Genomic DNA, 21,418 nt, shown 5'->3' on the forward strand with positions numbered 1-21,418 from the left:
TATCTGTTGTTTCTCATGCACTGTGAGATCATGACCTGAGCCAAAGTGGGACACTCAACCAACTGAGCCACCCAGGCACCCCAAACTTTATTTTTAAAAATGCTATAGAGCTGAAGGTTCCTGGGTGGTTCAGTTGGCTAAGCATCTGACTCTTGATTTTGGCTCAGGTCCTGATCTCGCAGTCATGCAATTAAGCCTTGCTTCGGGCTCCACGCTAAGCATAGAGCCTGCTTAAGATTCTCTCTCTCTCCTTCTACCCCTCTCCTCTGCTGGTGCTCACTCTCTCTCTCTCTTTCTCTCAAAATAAATAAATAAAACATTTAAAAAATGCTATAGAACTGGAGGTCTATGTTACTAAAATCATTTGATGAAGACTTGTAAACATTAGATCCAGAGCTAGATCAATGGCTAATTTCTCCTAAGTGTGTATAAGTGTATGTGTGTGCATAATACACATGTTAAATAACAAATTAAAATTAAAAAAAAGTTAATCTGGTTTATTTCTTCTGTGACTTTACAATTTAAAAATGAATACCTTTAATTTAAACTCCATTCCTATGATTCTTATCACATCACATAGGGACATTATAAAGATAGAATATAAGAGTATATTGAACAGAAAAATGAAAGAATTATTTTCAGTTTTCTTTGTATAACTAAAATTCCTACAGTATATAATTTTCCTTTCTGCCTAAAAATGAAAGTCATGAATCTCAAAATATATACCCTGAAATATATTTGTTTTTTAATTCCTCATGAGATGCTTAGGACAGTTCTACTTTTCTTCTTAGCAAAATGATCCAATTATTTTTTAGAAGTGGGTTCAAACAGGCACAGGAAAATGGGAATGTTAGCCATTATCTATATCACATTTGGGTGTAGAGGATTTCATGTACAAATCTGTGACTCATCTTATTCAATGGAAGATGATTAAACTATAATATTATGGTCTTTTCCATCTTATTGAGCACAATCACTGATTCCAGACTTCACAAAAGAAAGAAAACCTAATTTCCTGGATGTGTGCCTCTGTGTTGGGCCACCCTGACACTTCACTGGCAGTATGTGCTTGGGCCCTTTGGATTTGTGACTAAGACAAACTTTGGGGATGCTTTTAAAGATGCTTTTTACCATTCCCCTATGCCACCACCGCCCCCACTTCTTCTAAAATATCGCATTTTCTTATTTTTTATCAGGAAGTTTAATGCTGAATCCAACATTAAAGTGCTGTTTGTAATTTTTCACAAATGTGGGGTATTATATCATTTTTTTCTACCGGTTTTCAGCTGAATTCAGAACTACAAAGTAAATTGCACATAACTTTGCATTAATCAAAGGACAGATTTCTTCCTGTTGTTAATTCTGCTTTGATTCCTTTTCCACCAAGAAAGGTAGCCCACTAAATTTGCTTTTGACAAGCTTTGGAAACAGCTTCATAACTAGTCAGGTTGTATCAAAACAAAGAAAGCATTCTGCATAAATGTGCTCTTTTAAATGAATTTGATCACAGAAAACAAAGCTGACAGGAAAACTTCCCAGCAATTATCTCCAGGTCATCAATAACTATTAGAGATCTTAGCTGTAGAGCATATTCCTTTAGCTCTACTAGAAGTGGCTGTCTGCACATAGACTACTGCTGATAGGTTATTTCTTCTTTAGTTTATGACTTTTACTTTTGCTATTAAAATTTTGTAAACAATGAAAATATACCACTCAATAATATGATTTCAAATAATTTTAAAAACAATAGGTATACTGAATTAAAGTTTATGTCATATCTTACCTCTTGCACTTTGTATACTTTGAATGCTGTATATTATCGACAGTGAGAGTTAACAAAATGTGCTGTATTTCTTTAAAGCCTCACCATTTATCTGCCTATGTTTAGGTGGCTGAAGGTGAATAACCCTTATTGAGAAACCATTGCATTTATTTAGACTGATTTGGGTTATTAAACAAGTACCTGGTTTTAGTTGAAAATATTCTATTGTTTCCATAAAACCTGCTCTTAGATATGATAAGAGGTAAATTATTGATTGGCTTCTTTAAGAAAAGCATGTTTTATATCCAAGGGCTTTGAGGAAATCTTGGTGATTACATTTATTGAAAAAAATTAAATGTGTAAAATAGTTACTCTGTCATGTTAAGTTTCCATTTAATGGAACAAAGAAGTTTTGTGTATTTCAAAAATGTCAATACATTCAAATAATGTTGAACATAATCTAGATATGTTATTTTGATAACCATTCCTTTATAAGTAACAACATTTCTACATCAGAGCTGTTGGAATAATCCCTTAAACCTCTACTTTTCCTGTTCTCTACCTAGAAAAAATCATAAATATAATCCCAAATCATAAATTTTTAAATCATAAATCTTGAAACTTAAATAGAAATTTAGGTCTCAAAAGGATGTTATAAAAGAGAAAAAATGAAAATATATTTAATAAATTAATCACTACCATTAAACAAAAACTATTAAGTCATCTAGACCATATTGCTTTAAAAAAAAAGTTAGCCACTTTTGAAAAAGAGCAAAGAAGTGCCCAGATCCCAGATTTGAGATGACAAGACCATCAGCCCTTAAAACGTTTCTAGCCATGACACAAATCACTCAGTTTATACATATTTTCTGGCAAAGTAGGCTTAATGCCACCCTTTATCCACCGTTCCAAAAATGTTAGAATATAAAGTGAAAACAGTGGCCTTTTAGGGAGAGTCACACCAATATATCTAAAAAAATATAGGGCCACCTAGGTGGCTCAGTCGGTTAAGCGTCTGACTTTGGCTCAGGTCATGATCTCACTGTAGTGAGTTTGAGCCCCGCATTGGGCTCTGTGCTGACAGCTCAGAGCCTAGAGCCTGCTTTGTATTCTGTGTCTCCCTCTCTCTCTGCCTTTCCCCTCTGGCACTCTGTGTGTGTGTGTGTCTCTCTCTCTCAAAAATAAATTAACACTAAAAATTTTTTAAAAAATCTTTAAAAATATAAAAACACAAAAAGCATTATATCATTTAGGAAACCTGTGCTTTATGATTAGAAATAAATTACTGACATATGTTGCATTGTATCATACTGCAAGCTCCATAAAGTTAAGTTTTTGTTTCCTTTGGTTTGGTTTTTGTTTGTTTTTGTTTGTTTTATGTTTTGTTGACAGCTGCTTCTCCAGCATCTAGAACAGTGCCTGGCACTAATGCTCTGTAAATATCAGATAACACCATGTGTGAGATGTTATAAAGCATTGCATTTCAACAAGTGAGGACCATGGTTCCAAGCTAGGTCAGAAACTAAGTTATGACCATTTCTTCTATGAACTTGGGAAGAAGATTTCCTGGCAAAACAACTATGAGAACATTAGTGACTGCCTCTTCCTTTGCCAAATTATCTTTGAAAAGATCAGGGTACTTCCCAATGGGGCACTATTGTCAGAAAGTGAATATTTTTATGTCTCTGCATAGACGGGGTGTTCAGAACATTTTACTGGGACCTAGGTCACAGCACAAGCTTTGGACATTCCTAAAGAGATAGTGAGAGACTATCAGGAAAAGGTATCTGGAGTAGACCCAGATCCATAAACAAGTTGTTCTAGGGATTATAAGCTTTGAGGAGCTCCTCTTGTCTTCCTTCTAAAGGCATTTATTTACATTCCAAAAGGTAATATACCAGGATTCCTTTCCCTTGTCTTCCAGAGGACAATTTGTTTATAACAGGAAGCAAAGGCTTCTGTTCCCTGCTCAGAAGTGGTGGTAGAGCAAGCAGCTATATTTTTATAATCTCTCAGATTCACTTTCAAGGTTCCCTTCCTGTGGTATGACTCACATATGTGCAACGCTGTCCATCTGGCACTCATCACATCACCCCAGAGCTGGGAAGTTTAGGGCAAGGGAAAATGATGTGGTTCTCACCCTAAGTAAGAATTAATTTTTCCCCGTCCCAGAAATCGTGTCTAATTTCAGGATAATATGAATAAATATAGAATTACAAAACATAATCAGCTACTGCATTAGTACAGACAATATAGCTGAATTTGACATTCACATGCCAAAATCCTTAAGGCATTTTAATAGGTCCCTTCACAGTGGACTTCAGCCAGTGGAAAGTTGGGTGGAGGGAACCTGACCCTCACACTTTACGCTGATCCATCCTCTTACCTTCCTGTGTTCCCTCTCCCACACATATGAGGAGGAGCAGAAGGCCAGGCAAGCAAGTGGAAGAGAGCCACTTACACCCCCTACCTGGCCCAAACAGAAGCTGTAGGTAGAGAGCAAGAGGAAGCCCCACATTTGCATCCCTTCCCTCTTCATGAATTTCATGAATCAGTAGAAAGCTCCAGGATTTGCAACCCACACAGGTGTTAGCCCAAGCAGAGATGTGGACTGAGTAGAAATGGTACTTCTTTTGGTAATTTATTAACACATTCAGCAAATAAATTGTATTTATTTTTTGTATATTTTCATGTTTTGACAGCTTAAAGACTGCCCCTCCCAGGGCTAACCAATTCTTCAAGATGGCAAAGAGCCCAGCCAGGAGCATGTCTGATATGCAAACTAACCAATCCAGGCATACATCCTCCATGTGGCTGCTCACCCCGGGAGGCAATATTCCCCACTTTATTCATCCAAGGCCCATGTGCCAGAAAACTACTGACCACTTCTATGGCCCAAAGCCCACTGAAATTATTCACACTAGCCAGCCCTAAACTATTCACCCTACTCTTCTTTTTTGCGGGTGGCCCAGTCGTTTGAGCATTCAACTCTTGATTTCAGTTCAAGTCCCAGGGTCGTGAGATTGAGCACATATCAGTCTCTGTGCTGAATGTGGAGTCTGCTTAAGATTCTCTCTCTCTCTCTCTCTCTCTCTCTCTCTCTCTCCCTCAAATAAAATAAAATAAATACATAAATAAACAAACTCTGATGAGTAATGCTTCTAAATTCTCAGTGATTAAAAAAAATCAGATAAGTAACTTTACCATAGATGGTTGGATATTGTCCCTGCAATTGCTGCCATGGTCATATGTTTGCTAATTCCTGGAGTGGCCACTTTGTACATGCACAGCTTCGCTAAAGGGGGAAGGAAAAAAAGGGTTGCCCGTTATTTGTATTAGTAGAGTTTTTATAGATGTTTCCATTGGCATTACTCAGTTTGTTTGCTTAGACTATTTGGTTTCCTTATAATGCTTATATCTAAACATAATATCTGAAAATAATTTTTAATCAAAATTTCCAAACATTCAGAAATCAGTTAGGTTTTGCTATATAATTAATTATTCAGAAATGAGTGAAATTATTTACGAAATAGAAATACACACAATTCTTATTAAATAATAGTAACTGTAGTTTGTGAGAAAATCTATCTTTGTGATCGCAAGATAACAGGAAAAGTTGATCTGAAAAGAATTAGATGAGACTAAGCATATTTACAAGAATGAATTTATGTATCTCTCAGATTGACATCTATAAATTATATTTTGACCACCATTAGATGCAATAAACTTATTCTTCCTAGAAAACCACCTTGATATATATATATAATATATGATATATATATATAATATAATTATATTATATATATAATATATATATAATATAATTATATTATATATATAATATATATATATATAATTTTAAAATGAATGAGCAATATATCTAAATTTAATTCTTTTAATTTGAATAAATAAATGATTTCACATAACAGGGGTAGGCAAACTGCCACCTACAGACCAAATCTGGCCTACTGCCTATTTTGGAAATAAAGTTTTATTAAACCATAGACAAATTCATTCATATGCATATTGGTTATCACTTTGTTTTGTACTATAACATCAACAGTGACCATATGGCATGTCCAGTGGAAAATACTTATTATCTGCCTTTTTGCTAAAAGTTTGCTAAACTAGGTTGTAGAATAGCATATTCATTTTACAGGAATCACTTAGGAATTTATCTTTAAGACATTCTCAAATGTTTAAAACGCTATTTAAAAAAACAATTTGTTTTTATTGTAAAAAAATTCTATTGGTTTGATAATACTTCAAGAATGAGAATTGTTGCTCTTTCAAAACAGGTATTGACCAAGAATTTTACTTTGTATAAGCATATTATATGCCATAAACATTGTACAAGAGCTTATATTTCAAAAGTTTAAAAAAGGGTTTGAGGGGGTCATTATATTAAATATCAGTATAAAATGTTTTAGCTAAACTCTAAGGGTTCTGATATTCATACATGCATACAACTTAAAGCACACACAGATATACATCATGGTCTTCATATAGCTTTTGTGTATACCTGTGTGTGTGTGTGTGTGTGTGTGTGTGTGTGTATTGCAGGGTTATGTACATCTGTGTGGAAAAGTACTCATTCTGTCTCTATGTGCCATTATGTTAATATGAATTAGGTATCTGTGACTATAATCTCCTTATGAACTCTTGTCCATATTTTTTAAGTCATGTAATAGTAACAAAAATAATGAGGAGCCTCAAGCCATATTTAGGATAAGTTAAATGTGACAATGTGGTTGTCTTCCCAGCATTCCTTTCACTGTGTTCATCAGTCACACTAATAATCTAATTTTCACACCCTAGTGAGAGACATCCATCCCCCCTCCATTGCTACAGTCATCAGCCCAGATGCCTATATCAACCACATGCATTTTCTTGAATAAAATGATATTTTCAAAAATGAGCATTTGAGTCCATTTGCATCAATAAGATATGTGGGCAGTTTTCTGGAGAAACAATGGATATAAAATTTCTTCTCTCTCCTGAAATAGCTACAAGGAGCTAACATTTTCTTGTGTGATATACAGATGGGAAGCTGGGAACCACTGTAGATACTCAGAGGAATATCTAGGATTAGTAGGAAGCTGACAGTATGGAATGTAGTGAGGGGTGAAATGGAATTCTTGCTAAAATAAATAGATTTCACTTGCTAACATGAGTAGATTTCTACTTCATTAAAAATAAGTAGATACCTTCATTAAGCAAGACCTGAAAAATTCCTTCTCTTCATCTTGAAGTTAAAGGAGCCAGCAAATATACTTTCTGTTTTACAGTTTGATTTTGGTTTGTTGTTACTTCTGTATCAAAGACTCAGCATATCCAGACATATTTCAATCCTCCAGCATAATTCAGGATTCATTAGCTAATCCACTCATTTTTTAAAGAGATCTTCACAAACGATATATCAAAAACAGTTTTAACTATGATTTTCAATGGCTCTTGTCTTACACTGTAACAAAGTAGTACCTACATGGTGCCTAATGATGCCTTATTATGATGAATAAGAAATATTTCAACAACTATGTTATAGTTTTGGCTCATAAACTCCCTGAACTTTGATAATAAACTTAAAATAAATCTCGTCTTCTACAGGTACATTGGCCAAAATGTTATGGTATGAAATAGAAACAATAGATGTACTAAAACTTAAGCATTTAACATTTCTTAATCGTATGCTTGTAACAAATCAACATGTCACTGAAGGAAATTCTTTGGAAAGTATATAAGATTCTATTCATCTACAGACTCTGATCAGAACAGTGGTCTGTAGGCTATCACCTCTAGCTCAGACTGACAGAGGGTTAAATTTGATTGGTCTGATTTTGCTCCCTCCTGAACCTTGTGGAAAATGAGAGGAAAACAACATCCCGATATATAAAAGAAAAGATAGATTAAACAGAAATGATTAAATACATCAAGAATATAACGTATTTAAGCTGTAGAGAGGCAATATTGACAATTTCAAGTGGCTGCCCTGGTCTTCCCCAAAACACCTCCTGCTTCTCCATCACTGCCTTCTGCAACCCTGACATCAGTAACTTACTCTCAGAGGTCATCACGCCCTTCTGCTTCCTAAAGTATTAAATACTTTTGAGTTAAGGGCTCTCCAATCCTCAGAGTATTTGCATTTTAATAAGGAACTACTGATGATTGAAAAACCTTTAGGACTTGAAGGAAAACAATTCTCATATTGCAAGGTGAGGCACTTGCAATTTAATTCATGGTAAAACAAAATTCACCATGTGGTTAGGTGCATAATTTAACCTTGTGCAATGCTAATCCTGTTTGAGTAAAAGGAAAATGAGAGACTTGATAATATTTCAAAGTTGCTTTCATTTCAGTCTCTGTAAATGTCTTAGATCAAGTATGGGGGAAATTTTCTTTCCCAAACCGTTTTATTAAACTTTTACTCCAGCCAAGTTTTCTGTACTAAATTATATATTCGTAAACACAGGAACTAACAATCATGTATCCATACAGAGTAAATCATGCTCTCATTTTCTCTCTGATGTCTGAGTGCATAGACTGTTTGGTGCCCTGTCAGTAATCTGTCCAAATACCACAATAAGTAAACTGGCAATACGCACCTTGGTGCAGACTTGTCTTTCAAATAGAGATTACTAATTGTCTGGAAGAAGCAATACCTGCTATTATCTTCCCTGAAAAATATTTCAAGCACTAAATAATTCAAATATAAATGCCTTCCTTATGCTTGGTCTAGTCTTTAAAAATGACATGATTTTATAAGTTCCACTGAAGTTTAGGGGGATGAAACAGATGACAAGTAATAAAGGGCAACGAAAAACAACGTAGAAGGAGAAACAGAATTCCAAGTGAGTTTATTGTAAATTAAAGAATTGTACTTTTTTTGAGTTTATTTATTTTGAAAGGGAGAGCATGCGCACATGCATGCCCATGCATGCAAGAGAGAAAGAGAGAGAGAGAGAGAGAAAAGGCGTGCACATGTGAGCAAGGAACGGGCAGGAGGGAGAGAGAGAATCCCAAGCAGGGTGGATCTCAGCCAGGCTCAAAATAATGAACTGTGAGATCATGACCTGAGGCTAAATCTAGAGTTGGAGACTTAATCTAGAGTCGGACACTTAACCGACTGAGCCACCCACGCACCCCAGAAATTGTACTTTTAAACGGAATGAAGATGAATATAAAATAATCATATTTGTGTGAGATATTATTTAATTTTGTTGCTTAAACAATTAAAAATGATGTTTAATGTACATTAATGAAGGTGATCCAATTATTGTTTAGACAATAGATTTCGTGAAAATAATATCATATAACATCCAGATGTGATAACAATTCCCTTGGGGAAAAAAAGCACCTGATATTTATATGGTCTAAGTCCAGGATTGCTAAAGATTAAGAACAGTTAAGGATTATGTTGTTTGGAGATGTTTAAATAAAAAAAATCATTTGGATGAAAAAAGAAAAGTGAAATTTTCCTTAGAAACTAACCAGGACATTTCCACCAAGAAATCATGGTGGAACAGCTCTCATAGGATGGGCCTTATCCAAGGACAAGTTATAAGATGGTTTAGAAAACTATGAGATATGTTCAGTACCTTTCCAATGAAGTGTGATGAGCCTTTTCTCATGGAAAGCCATAAAAATAACTGTTGATTTTTCATTTTCCTACCTAAGACAATGAGACATCAGGAAATATCTGTATATAAGTTTTAAAACTTCTGTAGAGCAAAAGCACAAAATGAAAAGAGGATTTGTAGTCATTTCCACACTTAACCCATTTTACATACTTACCTACAAAAATTACAGAAACTTAATTTTCTTACCACATTGTATGAGTTATGGTCACCAGTTAAATCAGACTTTTTTTTTAAATTTTTTTAATGTTTATTTACTTTTTAGAGAGAGACAGAGACAGAGTGTGAGCAAGGGAGGGTCATAGAGAGAGGGAGACACAGAATCTGAAGCAGGCTCCAGGCTCTGAGCTGTCTGCACAGAGCCCGATGCGGGGCTCGAACCCACAAACTGCAAAATCATGACCTGAGCTGAAGTCGGAGGCTTAACTGACTGAGCCACCCAGGCACCCCTAAATCAGACATTTTTAAATGTAGTTTCTTATTAATAAGAAATTCCAAACAGTAAAAATAAGTTATTTCAAATAATTTTCATATTAAAATCTTTTTACTTTGAAAACAATTTTGATTATGTAAATGAACTTATAATTTGACTTTATTGTTTTAAAATTCTAAAGAAAATTACAATGAACAATAAAATGACTACCATTTTTGTCCTAGACATTTATAAGCAAATTATATCATCTTAACTTTTAGAGTTTTTTTCTTATGGAAGGAAGCTAATATCATTTTCATCTACAATTGATTGATCCTTGAATAATGGAGGGGTTTGTGGTACTGACCTCTCATGTAGTTGAAAATCCATGTATAATTGTCAACTCCCCTCAAAATAATTAGTAATACCTTACTCTTGACCAGAAGCCTTACTGATAACATAAACAGTCCATTCACATGTATTTTGTATGTTATATTATATACTGTATTCTTATAGTAAAGTTAAGCTAGAGAAAAAGAAAGTGTTATTCAGAAATTCATAAAAAAGAGGAAATACATTTACAATACCGTCTTGTATTTAGTTTTAAAAATCCACACGTAAGTGGACCCACACAGTTCAAACCTGTGTTGTTCAAGTGTCAACTGTACATCTCTTTTAAGTATTTCTTTTTTATGACTCTTATAGCCAATAGCATTTGCCAATTTTTCTAGAGGAACAGTATTGGGTATTACAGGACATCTATTACTTTACTAAGTGAACTGTGAGAAAAAGGAATTCATCAGAGGACATTTGATTTAAAATCCTGGGTTCAATCACATTACTGACCTGATGGCAGTGTCCTGAACCAATCCATTATTTAATTAAGATTCTATGCTGGCCAGGTCTTCTGTCAATGTCTGTGCTACCCTCGGGTTCTTGAAAAACAGGCAGATTGAGAAAAGGAACTTTGTATTAGTTTAACTATGGCACTTATCTAACTGGATTTTAATTGTTTCGTTGTCCCAGAGTTCCGTATAAAACTTGTCTAGTGGGCAACCAATTATTCCATCTTATTGTCCATTACATCTGTTCTATTTCCTATTAAGACTGACACATAGTAAGTGTCCAATAAATCTTTGTTAAATAAATGAAGCATTTTCCCCCATCATAGTAAAATCTTTAAAAAAAAAAAAAAAAAGAAGAAGGGTAGGGGCACCTGGATGGCTCAGTCGGTTAAATGTCCAACTCTTGATCTTGGCTCAGGTTATAATTTCATGGTTAGTGGGTTCAAGCCCCACATCAGGCCTTATGCTGACAGCTAGGAGCCTGCTTGGGATTGTCTGTCTCCCCCTCTTTCCGTTCTTCCCCTGCTTGCTCTCTCTCTTTCTCAAAATAAATAAAAAAATAACTTAAACAAAAAGACAGAAGGGTAATCTATCTATGTAAACAGGCATTTTCAACCACATGCATGTCAGGAGTGACAGAGTGACAGAGACAGAGGTCAGGAGTGACAGAGAACCATGGAAATGCTAAGTAAATAGGCCACAAAAATATTACATGCATGAAGGTCACTCTAATGGCATCTGTTAAAAAAAACAGATGTATTTTTAGAGTTAAATTTTAAATTTAGGATCGGGGAGATGCATACAAACATCAACATTGTTGATAATATTTCTTACTTTGGATGGTGGGTACATGGTTGTTTACTTTGTTATTATTTTGCATAATTTACATACATTAAGATTAAATTATTTTTGCATATGCATAACAGTGCAGATAATTTTTTAAAGGCAAATATAAAATATTCTAATCTTTTATGCCTAAAAAGATTAATGATACCAAATGGATAAGCAATATATACCCCATTGAAACCAGAAATTTTTCTGATCAGAGAGAAAGTCACTGTCAGAAGGTGGCAGTGTAGCACTTTCTTTTCCAAATGAAATAGTTTTTAAAATACCAAATGTCATCCTTCCCAGATACAGGCCTTAGAGCCATGTTCGGTCCTGCAACTTACTTCTCATTGCTGGGGATGTCTCATTACAAGATTAACTGTTTAAAATGCAATGCTAATGTGAAAGTTCTAATTGGGAAATCCTATGCATGTGAAATTAATCTTAAGTAGTTTTATCTAGAATGTTTCCTTTTATGATGTTGGGCATTTCCAAATGTTGCACACTACTTCTATCTGTAGAAAATAAATTGTATATAGGATAATAATGCACTTTAATATTTTAGATATACAGGTTTCCCTTGTCATCCAAAAGTAGAGCACTCTTATCAAACCTTTCATAGCCAAAATGTTGTAAAGCAAAGAAGCAATTACAATTAATTTATACGGAAAGTTTTTGAGCAGTCCCAGACCCAAAGAGTAACGTCTTTCAGGTTTCTCTGATATGTTAGCACCATCTTGTTAATGGATGCACAAAATAAATCAAGATAAAGCACAGATACTCACAGACAGAGTTCAAAGCTATGACAACTTGATGTGAGATGCTGAGTGTAGTTCCCAGGGAGAGACCTTGGTGGTTCCACTCTCCCTGCTTGGCTCACTGCAAACCAAGTGCTGAACTGAACTGTACTTTGATTTCTTCTCCCCACCCCGCCCCCCAGCCCCGTAAAAGCAAAAATTCCAAACTGGTGTAGCAGGAACTTTGGAACTTTCAAAAAGCAAGGGATACCTTTATATTAAAATGCTGTTCAAGTTTCTTTGTAGTCATCTAATGCATAACTAGTATAAACAAAATCCACATCCTTAGCCATTTGTTTAGAAGTAACAATATTGGCAAACATTAAAGTATGATTGATTATGGAAAACAAATCTACATGGAAGAGAATGGAAAGTAAAATTTGCCCTCTATAAGGTAAAGAGTGGTAACATTTATCAGAAAAAAAAAAAAAAAAACTTATGTTTTTATTTAGGACTCAGCACTGCACATTAATAGAAAACAATCAGGAAAAAGTAAGACTTTAAAATGGAGTAATATCATGTCATAATATTTATTAAAATGATTAGCTTTGTTGAAGATGTATGAGGGCCCATAGACATGGATGGGAATTGCAATTTCTAATTTTTATTAAGGTAAGTCATCTTTTTAGTGTATTTAATTATTGTGTACTTAGGATGGTTTTAGCCATCCTGGTCTCAAAGGTATATATTTTAAAATTAAAATTATATAATAATTATTTTATTGGCATTAAGAATATAAATTTTATATAATAACAATAATTACATTCATATGTGTGTTTGTTAAAATTGTAATCACAGAGGATTTTCACTTAAATTGCTTTTAAGGTAAGTCAACATTTTAAAAAAGTACAAATTGTACAGAGCAAAAAAACTAGACTTGCAAAATATTTATTCATACTGGTCAAATTTTACATGTCCTTGTATAATAGATGAACATGGAGGACTACTACTTTTGTTTAATTTTATTTAGCATTATAGTTCTATTAATAGGCCATTTTTATGAAGGTGGTCAAGGATAACATATAGTCCATGCCCTTTTAGAGTAATGTTTATGAACAAAACATGTAATTATGCACTAGTCTTAGTGCTGCTTACATGACATATAGGAGAAATAGGAACAACAGAAACATGAATCAGGAGAGGCATATACATGAATTATGGATCTTCAATTTCAATATTTGTAAGGTCCCTCTTACTAATGCAAAACAATGCAAAATGCTTATGGGTTATAATTATTCCCCTGAGGGTCAGAGACCAAAAATCATACAATTTATTCCTAGATATAATGATATCCTTCAAAACGGAACCAACCAGAACCTTTGCTTTCATCTCTGCTCTACTAAGGTCTCTTGTCTGATGTCGAAGTCTTCATTTCTTCTCTCATAGCAGGACATGCTGCATCAAATATGGTGACATGGATATGCAAGGTGTAGCCCAGCATCTTGTTACACATGACAAACAAGACAGCAAAGTCTATCTTCCAAGAGGTTTTATAAATTGGCCCATGGGATTTTGGGATCTGATACAGCCTTGTCTACTCTAAACCAGAAAACATGAAAACAGCTTCTTCTAACTTCTCTGTTATAAATGCCCCCTGCAAGCCTGCTAGGAATCATTCAAGAATCCCATAAGTTATTTTTTTTTTTTTTACTTACACTGATTTGTAAGACCATTTTTCCAGGGGTGCCTGAGTGGCTCAGTTGGTTGAATGTCTGACTCTTGATTTTGGCTCATGTCATGATACCAGGGTCATGGAATTTAGCCCTGTCTCAGGCTCTCTCTCTCTCTCTCTCTCTCTGCTTCTCTCCCTTGCTTGTAATCTCTCTCTCTCTCTCTCTAAAAAAAAAACAAAACATAAATTATTTTTTTTACTCATTGATTTGTAAGACCATTTTTTCCAGAAGCATATGTATCCACATCACAGAACAATAAATAGTTTAAAGGTATATACAATGCTCATTTTCAGCAGTGAGTTTTAATTTGCTCTTTTCCTTGACATTTTGGAGTACTGGTCTAAGGAAAATAAGAGAAATACTCTCTTAGCAAACAGAAGCAATTCCAGAGAAAGATTTCATCCCTTGGTGATGAAAATATTACATTCATATCTTAATGACATCAGTTCATAGGCTTTTTGACTCAGAGTTTTCCAGAGGCAACCATAGATCCATAAAGTGTCCCCCAAGGCTAGATTTTGTCAACTGTTCCAGTTGCTGGGTTTGAGGAAGCCCAGAATCAGACCCGCCTGTCTGATAGCACTGCTACACATCACTGAGGAGCATAAATCCATTCAGTTAAGTATGCTCAAAATTCAGAGTGTAACTGTATGTTAAGGATGATATTGATAATAAAGTTTCCTCGTACAGTTTGAAGTTTTTCTCCAGTATTATGTATGATATAATGCTGAGCAATCTTAAGAAACCTTTTTACTAATTTTACATCATATTTGCGTTGCAATTTGGCTCATCTCTATGTCATCAGATCCTCTTCCACACTTTATTTTCTTCAGATGATCTTGAACGGTGAATCTACCATTCCCATAGTAAGTCAGAATTGGGCTGTAGTGAAATTTTTAGGAGCATTTTCATTTGGAGGTGAAGTTTGGTTTCTAACAGCCAGAAGGATGATGTTTTTCACCAATAGTATTACTAGAATGACTCATGAATGGCTTCCATTTAAAAAGATTGCATTTATTAATGGTTGTTTTAAATAACTTCTCTTTCAAAAAAGTATATCCTTTCTTGTCACTTATTTCACAGACATCTGAAGATGAAATTCAATCTTTAATAAGTAAACTTGCATTATCAATTCACACACATACTTTTTCTTCTATCTCAAGTGTTAATTTTCATATGATTATATGTATTCTAGATTCTGACTTCTAAGAGAATAAAAGTAAAGTAAGATCTATGTCTCCTTTGAAAATCTTTTGGATTTGTGATAAATTTGTGAAAATACTCCTTAACCTTCATGAATTTTCAATATTGATTTACCATTATGAAATATTTTCACACTATCTTGAAATACATTTGAATTACCTGAGAATTTCCAAATGGTAGCTTTGATGACATTATTGCCAAGATCAATTTATAATCACAGGATATTTTAATCCAGTTAAAAGATTATGGAATGATATAGATTTCATTTGTATTTATATAAAGCTTCAGTCTTATACTATATCAAGAGTAGTCGAATGATTCTCATCTCAAGAAGAGTCCTAAGTTCCAAACTATGGCTAATGATCACTATGGTGGACTGAATAATGTTCTCCCAAAGAGATCCATGTCCCAGTTTCCAGAATCTGTGAATGTCACATAACATAGCATCATGTAAGTGTAGCTATCAATAGTGAGATGAAGGAAATACTTTAAAGTAAAATATTTGTAAGATATTATCATTTCCAAGGGGATTCTCCAAAGTTTTGTGGTTTGTTTGTATGGTTTTGATTTATTTGATTTTGTTTTTATTCTCCTAAACTCTTATTGTTTATAATATAGATATATAAATGATGTAGGAACATAACAATATAAAATTAAGCCAGTTTGAATATCACTTCTTATTCTTTTGGCCATTCCTAGTGTGAACTTTTGTAGTTATAAATGCTAAACAACATTATGGGGACTATAGCTTCAGTTATTTAGCAATTCAACCTGAGGGTCCTGCTATTCTCTGTGAGAATGCCCTTCAACTCCTATCATAGCAAAAGCAACAGAAATGTAAAACCTACAAATAAAAAGAAAAATTCAATTTTCACCTTTGGGGGAGTTTCATGCTGTGGAATTTACTCATACCATAAAGATGAATTCCAAATCTATAGATACTCCCAAAATGTTTATATATAGCTTTCTCTTCTTAATTATCTTTGGGATAACACTACTATCATGTTTTGTTGTTTATTGAAATCAAGAATTAAAGAAACACATATACAACTTATTCATTCAATCCCAAATTCTACCTATGTCTTCTAAATATTTTATTGCTCTCACATTCTCTTTTTTTGTTAATGGCATCTTATATTTTCACATTTATCTTCACTGTCCACTCAAATCCATCGGGTGTCTGGATGTGCAACATTCATTATTTTCCTGCCTTTAGCAAAATGCTTTTAATATCTCCTCTCTCACTTTATTTGTGCCCTAGGTAATTTTATCAAGCCTCATATCTTCAGAAAAATTCTATATGCTGATGACATCCACATTTTATTTCAAGACCCTAATGTAAAGATGAACTCATGCATTCAACTACCTACTCGTCATTTCCATTTTGATTTTTAATAAATATATGAAAGTTAATAAGATAAAACAGAACATTTGGTTTTCCTTTCAGATCTGCTTCTCTGTCTCTTTACCATCTTATTAAATGTCACAACTATTCACCTGATTGCTAAGGCCAAAATCCTAATATTTATGATTGATTCATCCTTTTAATCATACTCTACATCCTTTATACCAGCAAGTCCTATTGGGTTAGCCTAATAACCTTGTTACTTCTCAACACCTTCCCCTTCTGGTTCAAACCACAATAGTCTCTCACTTAGACTACAGTAATAACCACCCTTCCAGTACTCCCTCTTCTACACTGCTCCCACACAATGATTTGTCAACATACCAGTCAGCATATTTTATACATTTAAATCATATCATATCATCACACCCTTATTTACAACTCTTCAATGAATTCTGATCACTTGAAATCAACTTCAAAAGTCTAACATGGCTAATGGGACTATATGGTCTGGCTCCCATGTATTTCCCCAACTTTTCCTCCTCACTCTTTCATTTAGTTCTTCTTTCCTTCTCCCTAGTCCTCATTTCCACTTCAAGGCATTTGTTATTGCTAATTCTTCTGCCAGGAACCCTGTTCCTGCTGATATTTACATGACAATTCCCACTCCCACATTTAGTTCTCTGATTAATGGAAGTGTCCTCAGAGAAACCTTCCCTTACCACTCAATGTAAATTATCTACTGCACCTTTACCTCACTTAGGGTGCATTTATATATAATTTGGCTTCCCTATGAGAATGTAAACACTACAAGAGCAGGGATTTTACATATTTCACCTCTGCATTTCAGCACCAGGGATAATTCATAGAACCTGAAAAGTCACACAGTTAGTTTTATTTGGTAAAAGATTAGGAAAATTTATATTGATAACTAAGTAATTATAAAATTTGTGTAATATTCCTAATAATATTTACATCTTTTCTATTTTTATTCTAAGTTTCTTTCTGACTCAGAAATATGTCCTTGGAATGGAGTCATATGACAGAAAGGAGTGCTATGAACAAAAATACTTATTTACCATGCTTGAATTATGTCCCATTTTGAATACATGCATTGATATAAGAATTAGTACCTTGAGAGTACATTCATTCATAGGTGGGTTGATAAAATTGTGGGTCTGTAATTGCAAAGTTGATAGGCAGACGTAATTCACTATGAGGGTCCAGACTGAGTAGCAAATTATCTCTGAAATATTATGGACTTCAACTGAACTGAAAGAAAATAGATGAAGATAGTTGTTACAGTCTGATTGAACAAAGGATGGATGTCAATATTGGTATATATATTTATGCTATTATAAGCTTAGTGGCTATCTTTAAGTTTAGTCTCAATAAGATAAACCACTGATCATAGAAAAATATCTACTTTTATCCATCAATATAAAAAATTCTGGTAGCTATGTCTCTAATATAGAAATGAAAAATTACTTTAGAGAAAACAGTTAAATTAGAGGATTGTGTTAGAGTTTGCACTGTTTCATTTTTTTTTTTTGACTTAGCTCTAATCAGCCAAACTTCAAATTCTCAACTATTTTATATTGATATTTTCAGTCACTTAATTAAAATAGCAAGTGCAGAAAATTACATTTAATGTCTCAAATCAATGAATGTTAAATGTTCCCAAAGTGCAAATATTCATAAGTTCAAAGCCTATATTTATGAAAAATAATAAATCAACTTTATACAAAGAAGTTGGACACAAAAACTTTCTTGATTATTGAAAACAGACATGGCGTATCTATATTGTGAATATCTTTTTTTTATTGTGAATATCTAATAGTGAACTATTATTTAGTAGTTAGCTGCCCTACAATGCATGTTAAAAAGATAAAAGGTTAACTCAGAGAAGCATGTTTTACATAAATGATTAATAGGTTATTAGGGCAAATTTTCATTTTATTTTATCTTTTTTCATCAGAAGCATTTTGTAAAGTTTATTTATTTATTTTGAGAAAGAGAGAGTGCAGGAGGGGGAGGGGCAGAGAGAGAGGGAGACAGAGAGAATCCCAAGCAGGCTCCCTTGGATTCTGATGTGGGGCTCAATCTCATGAACCATGAGATCATGACCTGAGCTGAAATCAAGAGTTGGGCGCTTAACCAATTGAGCTACCCAGGCACCCCTCATCAGAAATATTTTGAAGTTGAGTCCAGAATACATTACCATTTGATTGTCATGACTTGCTCTTATATGACTCATACCTCTGTTCTCTCATTTAGGTATATTTTCTTCCTGGTTTAACTGAATATATCTAATTTTAACATAATTTAAGAATTTAGATTAAAAAATCTATGTAACCATGTATATTTTATTTGGGCATCAGAGTGGGACACTTGGAGAGACATGGAGAGACAAAACAAATATTTTGCAATAAGGAGGGAAAAAGGAATCTGATAAGTTTCAAAATAAGTCACAAATAGATATAGGAACATAACTGTCTCACAAGACATGTTTTAAGTGAAATCAGCATCCATTTCAGCTGCACTATACAAAAAGCAGTATATTGTATTGGTTAAGAGACCAGGGTTTAAAGCCACTACACTCCTGGTTTAAATTCTGACTATACCAAAAAAGTATCCTGGGCAAATTGATTCGTTGTTCTTCAGTTTCCTTTTCTATAAAATGGGACTAGTAACCATAACTACTTCATGCAGTTGTCATTGTTTTAATTTTGTACATTACTATGAAAATGTCTTACAAAGTGCTTGATATGTAGTATGTTCTTAGCAGTTATCTGTATATATTCCCTTCAGTATGTATAGAGTAAGTACTTTGATTTAAAAAAAAAAATTTGGAAATTTTGCATGACCATGTTTTGTCCTTATCCATCCATATTCTCTGGTTTTTTTTATATTCTTAAGAATTATTCTAAAACTATAGCTGCAAGAGTCCCAGATTGGATTCCCAATGTTGGTACCCACTTGTATACTGTTTATTTACACTGAAATCTTTCTTGAAGGATCTTGGTTGTTTTCATAAGGAAGAGGATCTAATAGCAAAAATCACCATGCCGTATTTCCTAAACATTGAAGTGAACTGGACCAATTAATTGACTGGGCCAGTGTTTGCACAGGATCCTCTCCAAAGACATCCAGACCAAAAGCCTAAGCATATGAAATTCAAGGAACATTTATGCATACTAAATGCATTGAATCAAGGAAAATGTGGGAGAAAAAAAAGGCCCTATTCAATATATATAATATTTTTTCCAACAATATGAAACAAAGTACAATTTAGCACTTGATTAAATTCAGTTGAAGGTAAAATATATAATCTAGAGCTCATAGTCTAACATCATTTAGTTATTATGTGCTTTAATCCTCCTTAAAAATAGTATATTCTAGATACCAGTTTCTTCCCAAGTTTCAGATTGATTTTTTTCCATTTACTTTTCTGTTCATTTTTTCAATATACTTACTAAATGCATGTTTTCTGGAACCTAACTGTGTACTCTTGATTGTATCTCAAAGAGAAAATCCAGATATCCATTTACATTTTCCCTTGTATATGTAGTTATACTCACGTATAAAAGACTCCAGTAGTTTTACATGACTCAGCATTGCTGCACTGTTATTTTGTATTGAGTGAAATTAATCACACTTGAACAACTTTTAAAAACTATGGCTCAAGAGGTGTCAAACTATTAAATATTTTTCTATTATAAGGACAGAGAATTGTTCACTGCAGAGAATAAAGTACCACTTTTGCATATATTACACAAACATTTTATGCTTCATGAAACCACAATAAATTTTCTTGCTGATTACTCGTGTAATCTAAGGATCTCCTGCTGTTTTATAGAGAGTCTTATTAATTTCACTCAAGTAGTAAAATTAGCACCTGTAGAGAACTCTTTAAGATTTTTTAACTTTTATCATATTAGTAATAACCTACTTCATTTATCATAGAACAGTTGCTTTACTCTGTCTCTCTATTTAGCTTTGGTGTTCTCTGCATTTAATTTTTTTTTTTTTGAAAAAAGAAGGCAGAATTGGATATGGAATAATATGGTAAGAAATCTTAGCCTTCAGTTCAATCAGATTTAAATAAATCAGGCTCTGAAGTTAGCTAAGCATCCCAGACTTAAAGAAAGAATGAATGAAAGAAAGAAAGAAAGAAAGAGAGGAAGAAAGAGAGAAATGTACCTGTCCTTTGATGGATAGCATTATTGGATACAACTTAACACAATTATGAAATGATTTACTGAATAGTATTCTCATGGCCTGAGCAAGTTAATAAACTTTCTTTTTGTCACTGTGAGAAGCACTACTAAACATTTTTTCACTGTCTTCTTCAGCAGTATTTCATACCCAATGAGTTTATATTTATTTGTTAGGCTGCATCCATATTTGAAGTGAACCAAAATATTCTCTGAGACTTCCCTGCATTCCAACACAGGAAGAGCCACAGCAAAATCATGAGGATTGGTTCAGTAGTGCAGCCTGAGTCAGTTGGGGAAACTGAAGGAAGGTTCAGGAATAAATGAATTTGGGTAGAGAATGGTTTGCAAGGTAGAAAAGAAAGCATACTCTTACTAAATTCCTACTGCCAGACCATATGCTGGATGAATTCCGTGAGGCTTCTCTTTCATCCTCCTCCTGAATATCATGGAGTCTAAGGAACATGGCTTAGTTAGTTCAGCTTGTCTTCTGTGAAGGCAGAATTCACACAGTAGTCTGAACACAAAGTAGCCTGAAGCCTGAACACAAGCTTTTCTTGTATAACAGCGTATTGTTTCTGGAGAAGGTGGAAATTGCCTCAGACAAAACTAATAAGTATTTACATTTTATGTGATCTCCCAAATAAAGAGTTGGTTTACTTCTTTCTTTGTTCCTCTTTTCTTTCTTTTTTTCTCTAGTGT

The 21,418-nt window shown here is 33.8% G+C and overlaps 1 long non-coding RNA gene across 1 annotated transcript; it reads right to left on the bottom strand.

Moving 5' to 3' along the window:
- Positions 1–4,962: 4,962 nt before the first annotated feature.
- On the bottom strand, positions 4,963–17,752 carry LOC144616031 (uncharacterized). The gene is made up of 3 exons (XR_013554889.2): positions 17,633–17,752; positions 13,934–14,106; positions 4,963–5,057 (listed from the first exon to the last, which is right to left on the bottom strand). It is a non-coding gene; the product is annotated as an uncharacterized LOC144616031 (long non-coding RNA).
- Between the last annotated feature and the right edge of the window lie 3,666 nt (positions 17,753–21,418).

The sequence above is a fragment of the Panthera onca genome, chromosome B1 (genome assembly GCF_046562875.1).
Source record: "Panthera onca isolate mPanOnc1 chromosome B1, mPanOnc1 haplotype 2, whole genome shotgun sequence".
NCBI classification, from domain to species: domain Eukaryota; kingdom Metazoa; phylum Chordata; class Mammalia; order Carnivora; family Felidae; genus Panthera; species Panthera onca.